Genomic DNA, 18,089 nt, shown 5'->3' with positions numbered 1-18,089 from the left:
GAAACAATCGCACTCATACAACAATTTACGAATAAAAATAACGATGGAACCAGTAATACAATAATTCAAGACATATCAAACAATGAAAGTATACAAGTACAAGAACAGATATGAAAACCTCGGCACTCATAGGAAAAGGGCTCTACGCGACGGCGATCACATACACAGCAAACTGGTCGAGTGTTACCACTGTTGCGAGTAACTAACAACGAATCTCGTCCTCTTGGAATGGACATTGGCCTCATGAAGAGTTGTTTTCCTAATAAACAACTAATATGCACCGTGACATTGCAATATTCATGACATGTATAGAACCACTCGTTTACATCTAATTTTGCTTCACATAATTCGCACCAGTGTTGACCATTTGTCGTAACCTCTTCCTGCAGCAAAGAGTAAGTGGATGCCGGTCGTGTTTGTAGTGTGTCACACTTGGTAAAGTAGCGCATTTTAGGCCCAAATATGACTTGCATTCCATACACTCTAGGGAATAAGGTGAACAGTGACTAGACTTACACCCCATGCATTCACCGTGGGTAAGATTGAAGAAGAGCTCATGTGGATGGCTTACATGGATAATAGGATCGGGAAGGGAGGCACACCTTGTGTCTAATTCGAACTTGCATTCTCCTTGGCTGCATTTGTATACGAAACCGTAACCTATTTGGTCACAACCATGACATTTGAACATGTCATGGAGATGTTCTATATGGAGATGCTCAAATCTTTCGTCAATCACGTATGCTAATGGCTTTGGAGGAATTGGATAGAGGATAAGGCGGTGTCTGTGTAGCGGATGGTCTTTTTTGCGAGGAAGCGATGCACATGCTTTGTGGAGAAGGAAATGGCACTGCATACAATTGTAGAAACTCTCATATATTAATATTGGGAGGATGCATGCCCGACAGAACATGTTTTCATCCCAAACGTCGTTACGGTGGAGTGTTAGATAATGCTTATGACTGAAATGGTGTATGGTTTTTTCATCGATCCTCACGAATGGCTCAACGTTTTCATCTGGTTCTTCAGAAAATCCTTGGAGATCTTTGCCGTCCCACACACGGCCTTCCACACCACATTTGGAATGAACAGCATAGTGGCATCCCTTTTGGCAGGAAAAATTCCCATTAGGTAACATCAATGGTATGGCGACAGACTCCGCAAGATAATTCACCTGAAGGAAGGGAGGAAGAGAGAGCTAAGCGGTGTGGGTGACGAGTGATCTTAATGACACGGGGTAAGTAGATACATGTCCTGTGGACCATGTAGCTACAAGGGAGACAAGTGTAGACGAGATCATGGCTGTTCCCGAGAGACAAGCCACAAGCATCACATGGAGAATGGATTCGTCTAGGAAAAAGGGTGAGGGTATGCTCATGGCTCTTGAGGTGTTTGATAGTAAGTGGTGGTGGGTTTCTAGTACAGGTGAGGTTTAGGCTAAAGTTGCAAATAGAACAGTGGTAGTATACGTGTTGGAGCTGTCTCTGGCAACATTTGCATTTTACATCGGATATTGAGATAGAGGCATCACCAGATCCAGATGCATCAGGTTCTTCTTCGGAATCAGAGGGTTCTTCTTCTTCTTGCCATGAAGTGGGGATCTGCTGCAAATCATTATAAGGAGAATCTGTGGAGAAGGTGAGTGTGAGAGGGTGGGAAGGGTGAAAAGGATGTTTGATCTTTGACGGATACAAGTGGCAAATTTTGTGGAAAGTAACACGGCAATGACCACAACGGTAATATCCCATAGAACCACTCAAGCCTTTACCTCCACATCCGAAGCAACCCAAGAACTTAGTGTACTGTTTGTAAAGGGTGTGAGGATTAGTTACATCCGATAAACCGCATCTCGGTTGAAAATAACATTTCTTGTGCATATCGTAATCGCAGGTATTACAATGGAGATGATACTTAGAGCGCTTTTTCTCGCTGTAGCAGCCAGTGCACTTGTACAGATTGCGATTGTATCGTCGAGAAAGGAAGTGCACCGGCTGAGATGGATCAGAGAGACGGCATATCTGTCTAGCACGATCACTAAACTTGTGTGTATTTTCGTCCATTTTTATATTTTTTTAAAAGGTGACAAAGTTTTAAAATCTGCCTTATTTTTAGGCTCTCTTCGCCTCTTTTTATTTGTTGCAATGTACCATGGGATACCAAACATGCCTTAGCCATCCATCGCTTGAGAGTTGAATATTACTTTCAAAAGGCGCACAAAGTTATTTTATAATTTGTTACATCATTTAGCCTTTGTCTTTATGTGTTTGTTGTTCGGTCGAGACTTCTTGTCCTGATCACACAATACCGGATTTCTTAAATTTTCAAGTGAGTTTTAAGTTTTAAAAACATATGTACATATTATTCTTTGTTTTCTCTCTACATTAATCAAGGACGAATGAACATTGTTTTACTAATTTTTGGATTAGAAAAAAGTATTTTTCTTTGGCTTATCAATTGAGACAAATTGCAAGCACCAACTACGTACAATTAGTCCTGAGACGGAGCCGGATATCCGGATCCGGCTCCATATCCGCTGGATACGTGAAACAGATATCCGAATCCAGCTCCGAGATGGTCGGATATCCGGTCACTGGTTATCCGCTCAAATATATGATAACCGCCGGATATCCGAATCCGGTATAAACCAACAATGTTTTAAAATTTAAACTTTTTATTCTTCTGAAATAAAACTAATAGGCCCAATAAAGACCATCTGTTGAAGCTCGGAGGCCCATGGAATTTTTGTAGAGGAGAGAGTGTATTTATAAGGGAATAAAGTAGGAGAGATGTGAGTTAGAGCCGATGTGGGACAAAATAATGAGAAAAAGGAGTTTGAAAGATCCCACATCGCCCACTTTACCAAATATAACCTCTCCAGCGTGACTATATATACCCGATTATACACAGGACTCTTCGCAAGTCTCTCTCGTTCAGCATTTTTTAATTATTTAATTATTAAAAGTTCGATGATAGACATGTGTTACAGTATAAAACTTAAAATAAACAAATAAATAAATATAAAACGGATACGGATATCTGGGTTTGTTTTTTTGTGATATCCGAATCCGGATCCGGTTTTAGCGAATTTCATATTTTGGTATCCGAATCCGGATCCGGTTTTCCGAAGCGGATACCACTGGATACCGGATCGGATCCCGGATACCGGATATTAGGTCTCAGGATGAATGCTTTCATCGTTCACCCAATTTTATAATTGTTTTTCTTTGGAAACAAAAAAAAACCAATTAAACTTTATATACTAACTATCTATTATTATTAGTAAAACCCTTTAATCATATGTTAGATTAAAATTAATCATTGATTGGTTGTCTAATATATATGTATGAACGCAAATTTAATTACATAAAAAACCATAACCGCCCAAAAAATCAAATTTGCAAATAGATGTTATCAGTTTATCACACCCATCCAGATATTTAGCAGACATGGCACGCCACTTATCTCCATTTAAATAATCTATACTATTAATTGGAGAGCACCTTTAAAAATAAAAAAAAAGTATACCATATGATACCCCCTACCCCCTACGTCAAAAAGAAAGAAAAAAAAAAAAAAAGGGCAATTTGATAACTTTCCATGGCTAAAGCACACATATCTTAGGCGACCGGTTCAATCATATTCGGATCTGGATTAATGGAGGGTGCTTTGTCAATCATATACACCTGTAGCCAATCGATCTTTTTTTTTTCCATAAAATAAAAGATAAACAACGTAAATTTAGGAAATAAGTTTATAACAAAACCATCCATACCATAAAAGTTGGAGCGAGTAACCAAAAAAACTTATTTCATCATTAAATTTATATTTGATATCGAATCTGTGATTTCAAGACTAATTAAAAGGCAACTAACCAATTATATTATTAACAATAAATAAAATCTTTAATACTAACATTCCATATTAATTCTAATCGGTTTCATATATGAATATATTCCATAATAAGATCTAAACAGTTAGTGTAGCCTACAACACTTGCGTTCAATAAAGATTCAAATAAATTTAAATTGGACATATTCCAATAAAAAGTCTAATTAGTTTAGTGAAATCTCCATAAAACATTCATAGTACAACGTAATAATTGCTAATCAAAATATTTTTAGAAAATCAAAGGTTCTAAATCGTAAACATATTCTAACGTGTATACCAAAAAATCACAATATATGCCTTAAAACAATAAAATAAAAAGATCACAATCTTTCCAAAATGAATATAATTATTTATTCAAATACAACTTGACTACCAAGATATTCTCAAATTTATCCTCATCCTTTTTAATAAACTTTTACAGTGTTACCTAGCTGACTACTATCACTATATATAAGCCTAGCATTGACAAAAAATAATCATAGCAGCATATTTTTCAAAACTCGATCTCTAAGTAAGTCTGTCAGTTTGATCCCAAACAATTTAAGTTTAATTCTCTTTATTCTTAAGCATCATTTCTCAAAATATGATGCTAATGTCCATATTGTCAATTTTATTAAACAGGATGAATAAGAAAAATATTTAATTGGTCCCAAGTATTAAAAGGTGCTCCTCAAACTTCGAATACAAGAATTCCTACATACATTTTGAAACTCCGAAGCCCGACATTCACAAGGAATTGCCAGTACCAATTTTATGTTCAACTTAGTTCAGTTTTCATATAGTTTTTTAAGAAATCAGGTATTTTCTCCTGCAAGGACATGAGATTTTAAAGGTGAGAAACTTTTCTTTCATTTGTTTGCACTCCTACAAGAATGAAATGTAAATGTTTTGTTCTATAAGAGTGTCTTTTATCACCCTCTTTTGATTTTGTAGAGCTAACATCATTTTATGAATTGTATAGGGATGAAAATTGTCACTCCATAGAAGTTCAAAGAGTCTTAAGGTAATATATGTTAGTACACGTAAAGAGTTTGTACTTAATTACCTACACAATTTTAAATTTGTATACATTCACATGAATAATAGCAATAATTCGTTTATAAAACATCGTACTTTACTGACCAAGTTTTGTTTCCTGAATTGTTTTCAAATACAGTAACGTCTTCCAGTTGGCTTCTACTCAAACAAACAACAAGACAATATAATCATAAGAGAAGATCCAGAAGATAAGGTTGTACAAGACATTTTTTAAAAACCTAATTGTAGAAAATACTTTTTTTTTTTCCTCAAGTAGAAAATACTTTCTACCAAGAGAAAAATGGTAGAAAACATGTTAGACCCATGATTGGTAGATTTCAAACATCACACAATCACAATGGAAAACTTCGATCTCAACAACAACATAAACCCAAAAATCAAAGCAAATGAAATTTTAAACCCTAAGTGGAATCTGAAATCTAACACGTTACGAATCAATAGTACTCCGGATTCTCAACCCATCTAATTAACAAGCATCAAACTCAAAAGAAAAAAAATTGCAGTTAAGCTTCACGAAAGAATAAAGCTTTAACTATTGCCTAATCTATACTAATAAAAAGTAGGAGCTATAAGCTCCTTAAGACGTCCACATGAGATTTAAAACAACTAATAGAGATTAGACATGTCATTATTTAACATTTTTAAAAATTTCCAGGATTTTGTATATTTACATTTGTTTTAATAACCAATCGGAATCAGACATCTCAATATTTAACATTTTTGAAATTATGTAAAATTTCTATATAAAAATACTTATAAATAAGTGAATGTACAACGTCCCACATCGGCTAGAAATATTTTAGACAATGGCTGAGAACCATTATAAATAAGACTAATATGCTTTCAACTATGAATGAGCAGGAAGCTTGATTTACCAAGCGTCTAAATTTTAAAATTTTAAAAGTTTAAAATTATAATTATTCAGATTTTTTTAATAACCAATCGGGATCAGACATCTCAATATTTAACATTTTTGAAATTATGTAAAATTTCTATATAAAAATACTTATAAATAAGTGAATGTACAACGTCCCACATGGCTAGAAATTTTTTAGACAATGGCTGAGAACCATTATAAATAAGACTAATATGCTTTCAACTATGAATGAGCAGGAAACTTGATTTATCAGGCGTCCAAGTTTTAAAATTTTAAAAGTTTGAGATATTTTAATTATCTATACTAATAAAAATTGGAGCTATAAGCTCCTTACGGCGTCCACATAGGATTTTAAACAACCTATCGGGATTTGACATGTCACTGATTAACATTTTCAAAATTTACATGATTTTCTATATTATAATTTTTTAAAAAACGACCAATCGAAATCAGATATCTCAATATTTAACATTTTTTAAATTATGTAAAAATTTTTATATTAAAAAACTTATAAATAAGTGTATATACAACGTCCCACATTGGCTAGAAAATTTTTAGACAATGGCTGAGAACCACTATAAATAAGACTAATATGCTTCCTACTACGAATGAGCAGCAAGCTTGAAGGATTGACGTTGCAAGACCCTTGATTTGATGTTGTTTGAATTAGTTTTTAGGTTTAAAGAAAAAGGATCGACGACGAACTCACTTTTTATTAACTATACATGTGTTCATATTACTTTTTCTGCAAGTAATTTGTAATTTTATATTATTAAGATTTTGGTTCAAGAAGTTTCAATACATGTGGATCTAAAACCGAGTAAGTATACAGATGAAAATATCAATAATTGAGTGCATGTGGTGACTATGCTGCTCCATGAAATTTTATTAGAAAATAGGCAATGATTTTGGTCTTAGAGTTTGATGGGTTAACAAGTTATTAAGTGGAAGAATGTGAGAAAGTAGATGAGGAAGACGAAGAAGAAGAGTATAACGAAGAATCAGACGGTAAAAGTAATAATGACAATTATCATGAAATTTTGACAATAAAAATGATGAGAAAGAATATGAAAAGTAAGAAAACAATAGAAAAAAACACAAAAACATAAATGGTGGTTGTCAATTAAATATGAGAAAGCAAGATTAATTCATGATTAAAAAAGTGTTTCGTTTGTCTCGCTGTAAAAAAAATGGTTTAGTATATGCAAGGTCACCAGTTCGAATGTCCGATCCGCCTCTCTTGGACGTCCAGTTAAATATGATTCTTTTGATCAGATTTGATTTTTTAGCACAACTGATATTTAGTTTTTAAAAAATTTTGGTGTATCGAAATAAAAGTTTGGCCTTAATAGTAATTTAAAATTTTCTATAAGATATTACATAACTGTCATCAATCATATATAATTTGCACCAAAATATATTAAATAAACCCACGCGTAGCGTGAGTTCAAAACCTAGTGGATGGTAAAAAAAACATAAAAATCCAAAGGAGACCTGATAAAAGGAGTACATGTATGTATATTGGTTTATATTCTAAACCATACGAGACTAAACCAATAGTATACCAATGGGTTAAGAGCATCTGCATTAGACAAACTAAGAAAGTGTCTAACTATATAATAATTTTGATATTGTAAGACAAATTTTTTAGGAGAATGTGAGGCATCACATCATGAAGACAATTTAATGGAGTTTGTTAGTGTTTTTAAGACACCTATAATAATAATAATATTTTTATGATTAAATTTATGTTAACACACATTAAAAAACTATGTAATGGAGTAGGTCTAAGCGGCTAAACTTTGGCATTTCCCAAAATTTATTCTATATTTGGAATGTCTGATATTGTGAATGTGTTTTCTTATGATATGGGTATTTGGGAACAAGAATAGTATAAAATGGGAAAAGACGGGACGGACGGAACAAAATTACAACCTCTCTTAAATATTTGTATTTGTCTTAAACGGGGTTTAGTCGTTTTTATCGATTTTATATCAAATTATAACAGTTTACGAGTTTAATAAAAATCCAACCGACTATTAATCAGTTCAGTTTGATAGTGGTCTGATTGTTGGATCGTTCTGAGTTATAGAATATTAGTGAAATCATTATTATTTAATTTTTCAAACAATAAAAAATTTGAAACCAAACAAAAAATTAAACTATATACTCAATTGGTATGAGTTCGAATTTAGATATTATATTAAATATATTTATACAAATATTATCTCGCATGTTTGTGCGGGAAAACATTTGTTATTCGACAGGAATTTCAGACCATGTATGAAAAAATTAGATTGAAACCAAACAAAAAATTAAACTATATACTCAACTGGTATGAGTTCGAATTTAGATATTAAATTAAATATATTTATACAAATATTATCTCGCATATATGTGGGGGAAAACATTCGTTATTCGACAGGAATTTGAGACCATGTATAAGACATAAAAAATATTAAGTCCCTTTCCAAAATATTTGTATTTGTTTCAGACAGGTTTTAGTCGTTTCAGACGAGATTTAATCGTTGTGAACATGTTTAATTGTTTATATTTGGTTTTATAGTTCATGTGTTTAATAGATATCTAACTGACGATTAATGAGGTTAAGGTTTTATTTTGGTATGACCCCTAGGTCATTCCTAATTTTAAATTATTGATGAAACCCCTGTTTTAGAAATCGCTAGGCGCTAGTCGGGCAGTCGAGGTGGGCCTAGCGCCTAACGAGAAAATTGGAAATTAAACGGAGATTAATCGGAGACTCGTTTTAGGGTTATTTTATTAAATTAACAATAAAATAAAAATATATTATACTAAATATATATATAATTCAGTTTATGTTAAAAAGAAAATATCAATTAAAATATAAAACTATAGTATTGTCTTTAAAATTATGGTAAACACATAAAAGTATCATTTAAAAAAAAATTTTTGATTTTTGTTAGAAGTTATTCATTAGTTATTGTAAAATATCATAATCTCTTAATTTAAATGCCTAAATAACAAAAATATTTATGTTTAATTTTTATTTGGTTCTAAGAAAAATTTGGTATACACAAAATTAAGCGGAAAATAATCGGACTAGACATGCATAATCAGATAATCGATGCTAGGTGGGGATTAGTCATTAATCGAGGCGGAGAGGATGGGCCTAGCGATTTTGCGGGGCGTAATCGGTGCTAGACGGGGATTTTTAAAACAGGGGATGAAACTATCATTATTCCATAAATTTAAATCAAAAAACCTGTATAAAAAAATATTTACAAATATAACCCCGCACGTATGTGCAGGTCCGAACCTAGTTACCAATAAGGCAATAACTAGTGTTCTTAGTTCGTGTCTCTCGAGGCCAGTTAGCCAGTTACTAAATTTAATTGAGAATGATCCCATTAATTTGTACACATTACCATGTACATATATCCAAATATTTTATGCAAATTTATAGTTAAGATAAGAAACTCATGAAATTTAGCAATCTAATAATCACCCAACCTGTTATGTATTTTTCAAAAAAAAAGAAGATTACATAAAGCATCTGCAATATAGGTTGGATCGAAACCCTCGTATCAAACTGATTGGTACAACTAGTCCTAGTAGTCTCAGGATTCCAGAGAATGCAAAAGTTGCAAACGCTTGCAATGATGAGAGCTGATTGCTACTGCCTCCGAGATCAGAGCTAGCGATGTCTCTTCGTATATATCATCCATTGCCAAGCGCTTCTTCAGATGAGGACTCTTCTGGTTGGTAAGTTGAAGGGAAAATTCTGTGGTAGGAGTTATTCTGCGAGTAAAACATGGGAAGCTTTTGAAAGAAAAAAAAACATAGGAAGCTCTTCGTCCTAGGGACTATGCTAAGGATTGGGCTCCTCATGTTTTGATTAAAGGCTCAACCCCAAGGCATGTTTTCAACTTTTGGATCGCCAACCTTGATAGATTGCTCTATGCCCACCATGGCCAGGTTGGCCTCTTAGGGATTGCAAGTGTCTACCTCATGTTGTCTTTGTTATGGTTCCATCGAAACAAGGCTACATATCTTCATTGAATGTCATTACACCCAAGTGATATGGACCTCCATATTCTGCAGGCCTAGAGTACTGTCTAACTCCATGTTTAACAGATAGGCTTCAATGATGGATTGGACAAAAATCAGAAACTTTAGCTAGTTACCTCTGCTCTGTTAAGAACGCAAAAATCGAATTGAGAAAAAATGTGAATTATATAAAAACAACGAAATCAGAATTAAATTACAATGACAGAATATAAAAGCGTAATATAAATCACGGAGGTAATATTTAATATCATTTTCCTTAATTCACTAAATTGGCCGTAAGTGCTTTCGGACAATCACGATTTATGAATCCCACGATACAACCGATCACAAACTATTGTTGTAACACACCAGTAATAGAACTCAAGCGAACATATATACGTTATACTCTCGAGACTACTAAGCTAATAACTTAATTAGACGAAGCAAGAGAGAGAAACTTGGACAAAGCAAGAGAGAGAAGAAGCGGTGGCGATTTTAGAACTAGAAGAGCTTTGTATTTTTGAGCTTGAGAAGTAATGAGAGGCTGCGCCTCTCTATATAGTGGAAGGTCTCAAGAGAATATTCTCGGATTACTCTGCAAGTTCCTTGGATTAGTGTCCAAGTTACTTGGAGTTCACGCCAAGTCTTTCCAAAATTTAAATGGGCCTAAAGCGCTCCAAGAGCTCAAGGCCCACGGCCCCGCGCCCGCACCCAGCCTGGCCCGGTTCGGTTCGGCGCACGTGTGGCAACCTTCCCTCTTCCTTCTACACACTTTGAAACTGAAAGAATGTGAAATCATAAATAAATGAGTGAAAAATCAGACACATTTCCGATGTGGGATTTTTTCCCAAACACCCCACACTCTTATTTCTCATTCAAATCAACTCCGTTTTGGACGTATGAGTATATCATCTTGTAGTACTCGTTACCAGCTTTCCGTTGCACTATCGACCCAAAAATTCCGTTTAGCCATTTGGCCGGAAATTCGTCGGAAAGTCATTGTCCCAAAACCAGCAATTTTTCTGAAACTTACTTCTAAAAAATTCAGTTCCAACTATCCCCCACATGAATTAAAATAAGTATAAACATATGACGACAAAACTAACCCTATAGACTGACACTACTAGCTAGACTAGACAGATCTTCGAGAGTTGAAACACATATGTTTGTGGGTGTGAGAGATGTGGATTGATGGATGTATGCAATGGTGAGATATGAAAAGAATGGATGGCAGGGTGTTTCAATTCCCCTTATGCAGTTGCAGTATAAGAGGTGTCAATCCAATCTGAGAGTTGTGAACAATCAAGATGTGTATATGAGCCTAAGTTAAGCCAAATATGCAAAGGATGTTTGTCACTAACAATCCTATTAATGAAATGTAAAGAGCAGAAAGTAAAGCTACTAGAACTAGATGCTAAATGTAAATGGAACAGAATGATTATCACTAATATGAAGCTAGAATAGAAATAGAAACTATACTAATAAACTAATGCAAGACAATAATGAACAGGACAATAAGTAAATGCAACAGAAATGCAAATAAAATGAGACTAGAGATAAGACAGGACAACTACAAATCATAAACAAGAGTTCTGGGGATGAACTCGAGCAAGCACTCGATCTAGTGTAGGTCGAGTGCAAGGTCGAGCTGGACAAATCCGTGAAACAGAGCAATGCAAGAAAAACAGAGCAACACAAGAACGAATCAAACAACAATCAAACAGCAGGATTAAGACTTAAAAATCAATAAACAGGGAAGGCCTTGAGGAGGGATCCATGGGCTGGACTAATGATTAAGGTCATCTAACTTGGTCAACAAATCTCAAGCAAACTTTGAGCTAATCTCTAGACATATAAATCTAAGACATGTTTAATCCACTCTCATGGCAAGAAACAATCAAACCTATGCATCTCTAGACTTGTTCTCACAAAGAAAAGAATCTACACAAGCAGGCATTAAGCAATATGTCTCATACCAAACAAGACCTTTAATCTCTTAGCAAGCCTAATGGTAAGCTCTAGATCTAGCCTTATCTTTGCTCCTTAAACATTGGTGTGATGCTAAGATGCTTGAATTCAAACCCTAACCTCTCAGTTCAGGATTAGCATTAAGAACATCTAGCCTAGAAGAGATTCTACCACAATCAAGCTTGACCAAAGCAAACAAACCTCAAACACAGCCCAGCCTAACCCATCCTCAAGATCCTAAGCTACTACTCACAAGAACACATGATGAACATCAAAGTCATAAACCCAGAAAATATTGAAACTTGCATCAAATGAAAGATAAAGCAAAGATCTACAATCTACAAACACGAATTCTTAATATCTTGAAAGTTATGAAACCAACAAAATCCAAGAATCTTATGTTTTCTCTCTTAAAAGAGTACAAGATCTAAGAAAAATAAAAGTGCAAAAGGAATAATTCCCAAAAGGGTAAAAACTAGGTTTCTGACTATTCTAAAAAGCTGGACTCTTGGTGGCTGCTGGGTACAAGGTCTTTAAATAGAAAAGTAGTGGAAGCCCTAAAAATGCTAAAAGACAAAATAGCTAGGCGGCTCGGCCAACTCGACCCGGTGCTCGGTTGAGTGACCGGTCGAGTTGGCTTCTCTCGTGCAGCTTCCACTCGGTCGAGTCCCTCTCTGCACACGGTCGAGTGTCTGGTCGAGTGTGGGGTCGAGTGGGACTCTGGACCTTGGTTCTTCAGCCTTAACTCTCTTGCTTTTCCTTCATGATTGCCTCACTTCTCATCAGCATTGCTTCCATGCTCCTTAAGCTCCAAAATCACCTGTTTATGCATGAAAAAATGCAAATGCAATGCAACTAAACTCTAATGCATGATTAGTCCTAAAGCTATGCAATAATGGTAAAAATAGATGGCAAAAGATGCAAAAGATGTGAATATACTAAGGGAAAATAGGGTAAAATATATGAACATCAACACCCCCAAACTTAGTCTTTGCTTGCCCTCAAGCAAATAATCAAGACAAAAGAATGTAGGTGAGGTTTGATAGTGGGATCTCAGCTCCTAAAGCTTGCAAATAGACCATCTAGAATCAATTTCCAAGTTACTAGTACTATGATGCAAGTTGAAAGAGCTGTACTTAAAGATTTTAGACAAGCATATCACAACCTTTACTGATTTGAGCCTTAGATATTCACATGCATTCAAATCAACCATTTCCTTTAACATTCATTAATCAAGAACATGAATCAATTCTATGCAATGCTTAAACTCATTTGGCTTGGAGATAAAGGTTTAGAGACAATGATGGTCTCTTTTTAGAGTGGGGCTTATCAATATCAAGGTTCTCTCATAAAAAATGGATTGAGCTTTAGAAGAATGCTAAAGGTAAGAACACTTCGACACATACAAGAACAAAACCTTGTCTACCCAAAGGCACCCAAAGTGTTTATCCTATCAATCTAAACCCAAATGATCCTTATTCTACCCTTTAACTTCTTCTTTTCTCTTTCACCCTTTTCTCTTTTGGTTTTCAAGTCTTAGGAGAGGTTTCTTATTTGATCTTTCTAGTGGGATAGGGAATTCTTACTTATTTGCTATGGTTCTCTTTTCTTCTTATTCTTAAGACATACAAGCTTTTTGTTAGACTTTTCTTTTCTTTTCTTTAACTAGAACCATCTTCAACAATTTTTACTTCCCATGCTTTCACTAGACTTTGCTTAAACACATTCTCCTCTTATAGACTCTAACCTTTTTCTTTCTCTTTTTCCTCTTTTCTTTTCATAACAGCCAAGTCCCAAACCCAACAAGTGAACCACCTAGTCCTATCTAGTTTGAAAAATGCAAACTAGAACTACACAAGGCTTTACTCTTGTCAGTTCAAACCTAACACTTTCTACCAAGCTCAATTTAGACCAAATGGAATGCAGGAATTCAAGGCTTGGTTCAATCTTATGCTTCTAACCACTCAACTAGTATCAAAGTACTATTAACTTGGGCACTGATCCTAGTCTAGTGAATAAGCAAGCTAACAAGGAAATACTCATCATAGATCCCTAATGCAAATATTATACAATCCTACATGAAACATGCTAAACAAGATCCTAATATGCAATGCAAACTACATGAACACTCTTTTTTTATAAAGATTTTTGCAAAAATGTTTCAAATTTTTAGGGTTTTTCTATGCCTTAGATGCTATGCAAATACTAATATGAGGATGCTAAAAATTTGAAATAATAACACAAAACACAATGTCAAATGCTATCTCAAACCCTCCCCCAAACTTAAATCACACAGTCCTCTGTGTGAAAGAAATTTGTAAGAGGATTTAAGACCAAAAACAAAACACAATTTCAAATGCAATGATATTTACAAGTGAAGGTGATAGTGGTACCTCAAGGGTTGTGGAAGAAGTTGTCCACATCCATTTGCATGCTGTCCAAGGAGTAGTTGGGGGCTTGTTGGTGACTTGGAGATGGAGATTGGGGCAGCTCGACGATGGCGATCGACCGTGACTCGGTCGAGTGCGTGCTAGAGTGGGGGGGGGGTCGAGCTGGACTGCGTATGCCAAAATTTTGAGCTTGCTGCTGGTAGAACTGCTGGTAGAGTGCTGGATCCATGAAGTATTGGGGGTGGGATGGGTGGGTAACCTGGATAGCCTGGATAAACAGCTGGAGGTGGGAAGCCATAGGGTGATCTGGGCTGGAACTCGGCCGAGTGCATTTGGGGTGCTCGGTCGAGTGGGTGCTCGAGTGACCCGGTCGAGTGCCTCGAAAATGGTTGTTCTCGGATACTTGAACTCCACAGGGTTTGCAACTCTTGAAAGTGCTCTAGTTGAGCTACTTCTCCTCAAAGTGCTTGAATGGCTTGGAGATGAGTTTCCACTCTTCAGCTCAGCAATCTCCTTCTTGAGGCCGTTGATGGATTTGGCCATGTTGGTCACCTTCTTCTTAAGCTTGTCAAACCTCTTCCCATGCCACTTGTTCCACCTTTGCAAAAGTGTCAACCTCTTGCTATTCTCTCTCACTCCTCTACTATCCCTTGGGTTGGGCTCATAATCCTCAAAGTAGAATTGCTCCTCCCCATCAGCCATTTGTGCATTCCCAGCTTCTTCAACTCTAGGTTGAACTATCCCATCAAACAAGTGCTCCTCAGCTGGCCAAAAGTCAATGTTGGCTCCTTCTTGAATGGTGGTGAGCTCTTGGTTGGGCAAGATGAGTTGCTTCTTTCCAACTGTTGAGAGCTCAAAGTTGAAGATATGATTCCCTTGATGCATCTCCTTGGCTAGGATGAGAGTAGAGGTGAGGTAGCTTGAGTCAATCCATCTTGGTGAGACCCTTTCTCCTCTAAGTGGGACCTTGGCAGCTTGTAGAATTGGAGTAATGATGCCTCCAATGGTTAGTGCTCCTCTTGAGCCTTTGTTCTCCAACTTGCCTACCCAACTTCTCAAATATATCATGTGGTCTATGAGCACCATTGCAAGATCAGTCTCCACAGTGCTCCCAAGAATGATGGTTCCATCTCTTGCCTTGAGGATGATCCCATTGAGAGCCATGTCAATCATCTTAAGCTCACCCTCATTGATATTACCAGTTTCCTTCCTTGCAAAGAAGGTGTTGGCAAGAGCTTTGTGGAAGTATCTTAGGACTGGGATCCTTATCCTTGAACTCTTGGAATTGGAGGATGAGTAGAGTTTGTTGTCCCCAATGGTTTCCCAAATTGAATAGAGCTCCTCTCTTGGTATCATCAAGCTTTTATTACTCCCAACTTCAAAACCAAACACATTGGCTATCTTCTTCATTGAAAGCTCATGCTTCTTCCCCTTGATTGTGAAGGAAATGTGACCAGCTCCAACCTCAGGATCCTTCCTTGCATATGTATGCAGCTTGACAGTGGCTAGAAACTCACAACTTTCTTCTTTGTAGCCCTCCATGCAAAGCCCCATGAACTTGGTTAAGTTACTCTTCTCAAAAAGAAACTCCACATCTTCATCAATGGCAAGCTTCTCCATGGTTTCCTTGTGAGGATATCTAGTCCCCAAGAACTCAATTCTCATGAAAGCTTCATACAGCTGCCTCTTTGTCAACCCACAAGATTCTGCTTCTCCATCATCCTCTAGCTCTTCTTCCTCATCTTCTTCCTCACTCTCACTTTCAATCTCCTCTTGTTTAATCTCAACTGCTGGCCTCTTCCCTTTGGCCTTGTGTCTCCTCATGAACTCATTAAGGGTTGGCTCCCTTTCTTCCTCACTTTCAGTCCTCTCAGGATCTTCCTCAACTGAATCACTCCTTGGATACGGCACCTGGCTCGACCGACCACTCGGACCACCACTCGTTCGAGTGCTTGATCGAGTGGGGCGTCGAGTAGTTCTTCCAGATTCTCCTCTTGATTGTAGGCGATCATCACGACGTTCCATGGAGGTTGCAGCCACTTGTTGAGATTTCCTGGTCATTCTTGAAGACATTTTCGAACAGAACTGAAGGGAATAGACTCAAAGCTCAAAGTTAATAGGTTAGTGACCCAAAAACTTGAAAGAACTAAGCTTGAGCAAAAGATGAACTTTGAAAGAGATTTTAAAACTTGAATTTAGTTGTTTTGAGCAAATGAGAGAGTGTGAGAGGTATAGGATCGTGCAAGCTCTATTTAAAGAAGCTAAGGGGACAAGGAGACAAGGGTGGAGCGTCCATACCATTCAAATTTGAAATGGGAATCTTTGATTTGCTTTTTGCTGCCACTCGACCCTACACTCGACCAGCATGTGGTCGAGCTCCCTTGACCAAAGTTTGAAAATTCAAATTTTTCTTCCTTTTCTTCCCTCCACTCGATCGTTCTAGAGAAATGAGGATCAAATGGGCCTTGCTTCTTTGCCAACTCGGTCGAGTACCTCTCGTGGGCTGGTCGAGTGGGCTTGCGTTTCTCCTTCCCCAATTCTAAATTTCTCCATACCCATCTACACTTTCATTAAAAGGCCTGCCCAACACAAACATAAAAGAAAACACATCAAAAATACTAAGAAATTAAAACATATTTACAAAGGATACCTTAGGGACTTCCTCCCTAGTGAGCTTGTTTAGAGTCACTAAGCTTGACTTTGGTTGCCTTCTTAGACTTGGTATAGATACCAAGGAGGTGATGAAATCCTCCCTGGAACCTCTTGATCACTGTGAAGTTGATCCTTGATCACCTCACCCTTAACACACAAACCATACTTCTTCTTGATTTTGAGCCTTGGTCTTGCTTTCCTCAAAGACCTCTTGTTTAGCATGACTTGGAGATCCTCAACCATATCAGTCAACTCTTGAACTGACCTCTTAAGCTTTTCCACAGAATCTTCTTGAAGAGAGAGCTCAGCCTTTGGAGTTGTCTTATCACTTAAACCTTCTTGACCACCTTTGTCCTCTATAGTAAATGGTTGATCATCAATGGTAGGAAGGTTGGTTGGGTTATAGATGTTGAACTTCATAGCTATACCCTCAGCAATGTTCAAGGTCACAAGACCTTCCTTGACATCAATGACTGCCCCAACAGTGGCTAAGAATGGCTGTAACGCCCCCGAACCGTTCTATGACCACAAAGGCCATCGGACAGCCACAGGACGCTACGATGGGAACTGCACCGAAGCGATACGGTCGTTGGACGGAAGCTGCAGACTTCCCGACCAGTCCTCCTCAGTACAATTTCACCCGCAACCGAGGTTACTTAGGCTTTGCAACCCTCGTGGCCTGGTGCGTTCTGTTAGCCCGGACAAGGCCGAGTATCATTTGCAACTTGCCATCCTTTCCCTGAAAACCATATATATCACTTTAATAAAATATTTCATCGAAAATAAATCATCAAAGTAATATATATATATAGATACTTGGGTAATTTTACATAACCGTTTATGAAAATATAGGGTTTTACAAAGAACACAAGAAAACCCTATCCAGTACCCTAACGTATGCTCCGGCTCTAGACTCACTTAGGCTTCCCTGCAAGACCACAAAAATAAACAAAACATGAGTAATCTAAGATTACTCAGTGAGCCTGGGTACCTTTTTCACCTACACGGGATTCTACTTTCCCCAACCCAACTACCCGGCAAGCAAAGAAAACAAGCAACGCAAATGGTTAGCAAGTGATCAAAGCAACACAGCCGGAAACCATAGCGTAAGCAACTTAAACCACCACAAGCGAGTGAGGTTAGACCCATACGACTCATCTCGTTGATCTAGACTCGCTATAAACGCCAAATACGCCCAGCGTTCACTTTAGACATTTTAACTCATACACGCCTCTCAAGGCAACCTA

General features: G+C 36.8%; 1 pseudogene; it reads right to left on the bottom strand.

Moving 5' to 3' along the window:
• Nucleotides 1-65: 65 nt before the first annotated feature.
• Nucleotides 66-2,060, bottom strand: LOC109129946 (uncharacterized; annotated as a pseudogene).
• Nucleotides 2,061-18,089: the final 16,029 nt, after the last annotated feature.

The sequence above is a fragment of the Camelina sativa genome, chromosome 17, assembly GCF_030686135.1.
Source record: "Camelina sativa cultivar CO46 ecotype springtype chromosome 17, ASM3068613v1".
NCBI lineage: Eukaryota > Viridiplantae > Streptophyta > Magnoliopsida > Brassicales > Brassicaceae > Camelina > Camelina sativa.
Note: the sequence above shows the minus strand (reverse complement) of the source record. Positions and strands in the feature narration are given on the sequence as shown.